The sequence below is a fragment of the Hippoglossus stenolepis genome, chromosome 22 (assembly GCF_022539355.2).
Source record: "Hippoglossus stenolepis isolate QCI-W04-F060 chromosome 22, HSTE1.2, whole genome shotgun sequence".
Taxonomy (NCBI): domain Eukaryota; kingdom Metazoa; phylum Chordata; class Actinopteri; order Pleuronectiformes; family Pleuronectidae; genus Hippoglossus; species Hippoglossus stenolepis.
This window is the reverse complement of record NC_061504.1, coordinates 966,338-972,337: the sequence shown is the minus strand read 5'-3', so window position 1 is coordinate 972,337 and position 6,000 is coordinate 966,338.

Here is a 6,000-nt window from a genome sequence, read left to right as displayed (position 1 = left end):
AATGCAATGTGTAAGCATTACATCTTGTCTGCTGTAACTCCACAATGACAAAATTAATATAAGAACCAAGAGAAGATCGAGACACAGATGGAGTTAATAAACGTCCTTCATTCAACCCTTGGACGGAAACTACAGTGTGTGTGTGTGTCTGTGTGTGTGTGCGTGTGTTTGGTAATGTTAATTGAATATTGATAAGTGAGGCAAGCACATGGGGTAAACAGCTGTGACTGGTACTTCATCATATGTGTATGTGCATCACTCATTATCAGGCCCAGCTGCTCCTCAGAGACGAGTGATCAGACAGTGACCGCAAACACATACACACTCACACACATACACACTCACACCCAACTTCATACACACTCACAGTTATTACAGTAATTGACAAACAATTTTGACAGAGATCAAAGTCACCAAACTGAACACTGCAGAGAGGGAGTCCCCAGTGGCTTTGTTGTTTGTTCAGTAAACAGGCCTCTGAATATTTGATTTATTCATAACTTTCTCGAGCACAGACTATCTTTTTGTCCCTCAGAGGGGTCGCTTCATAGGTAGGCCAACATCTTTATCCTGTTTCCGTGACAACAGAACCCATCGCCTTAGTAACCGAAGTTACAGGCAATGTGTTTATGAAGATGGATTTAGAAATGACTGGAATTTGTTGGTGGGAAGGAAGTATTGAGGGTGCTTTACGATTCTGCTTGTGACATCACAATCCCACGATGATACCCCCCAGAACATGGCTGTGCCTCTGTTTATCATTATTCATAATCTGAGAGATCATTCTGACCTGAAAAATGATTCATTCAAAGATGATAAATCCATGTTGTTTGATCATTAACCTACTGCTGCCTAAAGAACAAATGACTGTTGTAGTAATCTTTTTATGCCCCGGTACACAAAAATATAAACACAACACTTTCGTTTTCATCTAAGATGTTAGATTCAAAAGGCTTATTTCTCTCAAATGTTGTTCTTAAATTTGTAAAAAATCTGTGTTACTAAGTGACTCACCTTAGCCAAGATAATCCATCCAGCTGTGACATATTGAAAAGATGCTGATTATAAACCATGATAATTGCACAGATGTGCCTTGGACTGGTCACAAATCAGTGAACTATAGTTTCACAAAGGGAATTCTTTGGTTAAAAAACAGTCATTATCTGGTATGACCACCATTTGCCTCACGCAGTGTAACTCATCTCCTTCACGTAGTGTTGATCAGGTTATTGATTGTGGCCTGTGGAATATTGGTCCACTTCTCTTCAGTGGCTATGCGAAGTTGCTGGTATTGCACGTTGTACCAATCAATTCAAAGCATTTTCAAAAGGTGACCTGTCTGATGAGTGTACAGGCCATGCAAGAACTGGGATGTTTCCAGCTTCCAGGATATTTGGGGAAAGGTCCTTGCAGCATGGGGCCGTGCATCATCATGCTGCAACATGAGGCGATGGCGGCAGATGAATGGCATGACAATGAGCCTGAGGACCTCATCACGGTAACTCTGTGCATTCAAATTGCCATCACTAAAAAGCATCTGTGTTTGTTGTCTGTAGCGTATACCTGCCCATACCATAACCCAACCACCACCATGGGCCGCTTTTCTGAAAACATTGACCTCAGCAAAGTGCTCGCCCAACCAACACCATACCGCTGTCTGCCATCTGCCCGATTTAATGTAAACCGGCATTCGTCTGTGAGGAGAACACTTCTCCAAAGTGTAACATGTCATCACAGATAAGCATTTGCCCAATAAAGTCTGTCACGACGACGTACTGCAGTCAGGTCAAGACCCCACTGAAGCCGCCAAGCACTCAGGTGAGCTTCCCTGACGGTTTCAGACCATTGGTGCAGAAATTCTGCAGTTGTGCAAACCAACAGTTTCATCAGGTGAAGATGCAGGACGTGAGTTTAACTATTGAACCATTTGGACACATATGGCTGCCTATAAGACAAGTAGCAAAACACATGCGCCCAAAATGAATGTAAAAAACCCGAGGACAGGGATGGGCTACAAATGGATATGTATTGTGTTGACTGAAGGGCGTGGGCTTTGAAAGATGTTTTCCTGAATACAGCCCACACAGAAATGTACAGCTAAACACACACACGTACGTCTGTTGTGAGGATCAGCACAGCCCGCATGGCCCTTAGGCTTTCATTTGTGTACAGATATTTGGTAAATTTTCAGAATTTCACAGCAACATCAACTGTCTGCTTTTAATATGTGGAACAGAAGCAACGCAAATCCAGAGTCAGTTTTGTCATGCTTCCTACGTAAAGCCTGAGTTCTGCCAGAGAAATCTAAAACAGCGATTTAAAACAGTGGTGCTGCATGCACGTCACTAGGAGGTGTTCTTCTTTAGCTGAATGTATTGAACAACAAGATGGTCCTTTTTTAAGATGTGACAGTGTACAAATATTCGTTTTTGCCCTCCAAAATGTGTGCCCTTAAAATGACATCATCATTTCTGGTTCACCTTTAGCTCACTGTTGATAATGATTCCTGTATGCATCGTTTCAAAACCTCCTTAGCATTTGTTTTTCTAATCAGGGCATATTATGGGTATGTTGAAGTGGTGTGGTCAACATGCTTAGTAGCTGTAGGCCTACACTGTATTCCTGCTGAGAAAGCAAGCCCCAAATAGACCTACTACAGTAACATTAGCTTTGCATGGGAAGGCTTCACTTCCACTCATGAAATTCACACTGTGCACTTCTTGTCTGGTTTGTGAAGTGCAGAATGTGTGTCGTTTCCCGTTGAGTTCATGGGTGGATGCATGTGCTGCAGTCGTTAATGATGCTTATGGATGTAGCTCTGAGACTGGTGTGTACAAGGCTGGGAGGGAATCATCACAGCATACCAGTGGCGTGCTGTCAGGGCAAGCCAGTCAAGCAATAGCTCTCCTAACAACTGGTCTTAAAATAGTGTCCCATAAAGGATTCGATGTTGCGTATTTAAATTCATCTTATAGTTCACTACCTACTTGTGCAGGCAGCAGGCTAGCTTGACAACCAGCCGATGAAACACATTGGGTCATGCTCATGTTATGGGTGTTCAGGTCAAGGCTTTGCATGCTGTCTATCCCATCCTCACACGCATGTACAGATCTCTGATTTACTCAAGCTGAAAAAAAAACACAGCATCACTGCTGTTCAGTATAAAGCAACATTTCACTTGTTGAAGGATTCATCTGATCAGGTATTTCCATTGTGTGGAGGAGGATGTGGCTCTCACAAAGTTACTTGCCTTTTGAAAACTGAACAAAGTTTAATTTGTCACCAATTTGTACTGCTATAAATAGAAGAGGTTATCCCTTTGTCGTTGATCAAAACCATAGATAAAAAAGTTCATACCCTCCTCCCGTTGTAAAAAAATATGGCTAAAATATCTTGGATATGGGTGCAGTGTGTTGGTCATGAAGGGCAAACAACGACGACAAATGGGGAATCACAACTGCAAATCACAAATCCTCCTATTTATCCAAGGAGGAGCCGGTGACGTTGATGACCTATACTGGAGCCAGCCACTAGGAGGTGATCAAGATGATTTGGCTTCACCTTTGGGGTGTCATGTCATCCATCCTCATGTACTGTTTCTGATCAAAACACACACACTCTAACCCAGGGCTACCTTATCTCTCGTCTCTCTCCCCCTTTCTTGGATGTCTTCTTGTTGTGGGAGCTGTTGGGTTTCTATATCATTTTTAACCTTACTATGTAAAGTGTCTTCATATTATACATTTTATGATTTGGCCCTATACAAATAAAATTGAATTATCATTGTGCGTGGTTATCACTCTCTGTACTCAATCTCTGTGTGTTTTACAGCAGCTTTAGTTAAAGAGAAATACAAACAAAAAAAAAGCTGATGTAAAGACTTTGTGTCGTGTGTGTACATTTGGATACAAACAGTAGATTGGCCGACTGACCCATGAGGTGACTGGTTACTTCCAGATTGTGTCACGCTAAGAAGCCAAGCTGACTTCCAGTTTGCAAGCTGCCTAGCTCAGTCTCTAACATCACAATGAATTAAAGAGATGTGTTTGTACCATTGTCTCCTGATTTCTTCAAACTAGTCCTCTCATGTGAAGCCATTAATACTATGACCCTCAGTCGGTGATGCAAAACACGAAACAAACAGCTCCATTCCAGTTAATGTCAGAATACAACCATTAGTCAAATGTTTGCATGTCATAGTTTATCAAAGGTCAAATCCAACACAAAAGAGTAATGCTAATTTACCTTGTCGATGCAACTGAGGCTGCTGATTCACCAAAGGAAAATGATGATGTGATGATGCCTTTAAAAAAAAGAGTTTTATCCTTATCTGCTTTGTTGTTTTCAAATCTGCATCAATTTATAAGCTAGCCCCCCCCACTCATTTTGTGGGCTCATTGTTTTGTTTCTCAGTGCTTTGCTGCCACCAACTGCCAATCGGTAGAATAGTATGAATGACAGGAATGTATCCTGCATCACCTGTGAGTACCCGTGCATACATTTGCACATTGGTATACTAGTATGAACTGTGCATGGCTTCTTCAATATAATCAATTCTCACAAGTGGTGTACATGACCACCAGCAGAGCAATCATGGGCTGCAGCTTTTAAGAAGCATTAGGGAATTGGAGGGAGTGTGGGGAGGGAACACAGCTTCGAGATGGTACTGTGTCTATGTGACAGGCACATATGAGTATTCTGTGGACCACGCCTGAGGGAAACACAGACAAAGTTAATCCATATTCAGCGGCTGCCACCAAATACGTAGAACTGCTCGCTCAGTGTGGCATTTATTTGTTTAGCATCAGTCTGTGTGTACCTCGTGCTTTTGCTGCTGCAGGAGGGCAACAGAAGGTCAGCTGAACATCCTCAGGAACTGCATGAAGACCAGTGTTTGTTTATTTTTATTTGTATATTTTGGGGGGATTTTCATTCAATTTAATTGAGAGTAATAAGCTGTGAAGGTGGGCGGCAGCTCTACCAGGTGAGCTATACGCCGCCCCATGAAGCCCAGTGTTGTGCATGAACGCGTTCAATGAACGGATCAGTTTACAATCGATGAACCACAATGAATCACTCACGTTCACGTACACGCTCATTTTTTAAATCATCATTGTATAGGCCATCATGTGAAATACCAGGAATAGGCGAAAAATGTGTGTGTGTGTGTGTGTGTGTGTGTGTGTGTGTGTGTGTGTGTGTGTGTGTGTGTGTGTGTGTGTGTGTGTGTGTGTGTGTGTGTGTGTGTGTGTGTGTGTGTGTGTGAGAGATAACAGGAGCGTTCACGTGAAGCAGCGAGTAAGTGACTTTGTTGAAGAACAGTCGAGCAAACAGTGAAAATACAGAGTTTCCTCTCTGGTCCACAGCTGCTCAATGATCAGATGGATGGTTTGTTTGGTGCTGGAGTTTCCTGTGTCCTCCCTCCACTCTCCTGCTGACCCGCTCTCACTTGAACTAATAAACTCTCATCACAAGTTGTCAGGACGATGATCAGTACATGAAGTTTACTAAGTGTTTGTTTGATTCGCTCCAGAGTTTATGAGGCTGCATTTAAACAGCATGAAATGACCAGTCAACATTTTGTGCACACTCAGTACCACACGAGACGTGACGCTCGCTGTCAGGACTCAGTGTTAAAGTGACCAGATGATCCAACACCATCGATTTAGAACTAAATAGATTCTATCATAAAAAGTAGAGTGCTGCAAGATTTAAGAAGAATCTAAATACATTCTAATCACAGATAATAAACACAGAAAAAGACATTAAGCTGAGGGAGGAGAAAAGCTTGATTTTGAGTCCTGCTCTCTGCATGAGTCTGGCTGCTTCCACATCACATTTATCAGCTTTGATTGTTTCTTTGTCCACTGATTCTCCCTCCTCCCAACCAAGGTCTAATTATTCAAACAAATTATTTTACAGGCCCAGCAACCAGATCACATTAATTAACTGAACTACAAAAATATGTTGATATCTCTTTTATATTTCTATTAACTAAAT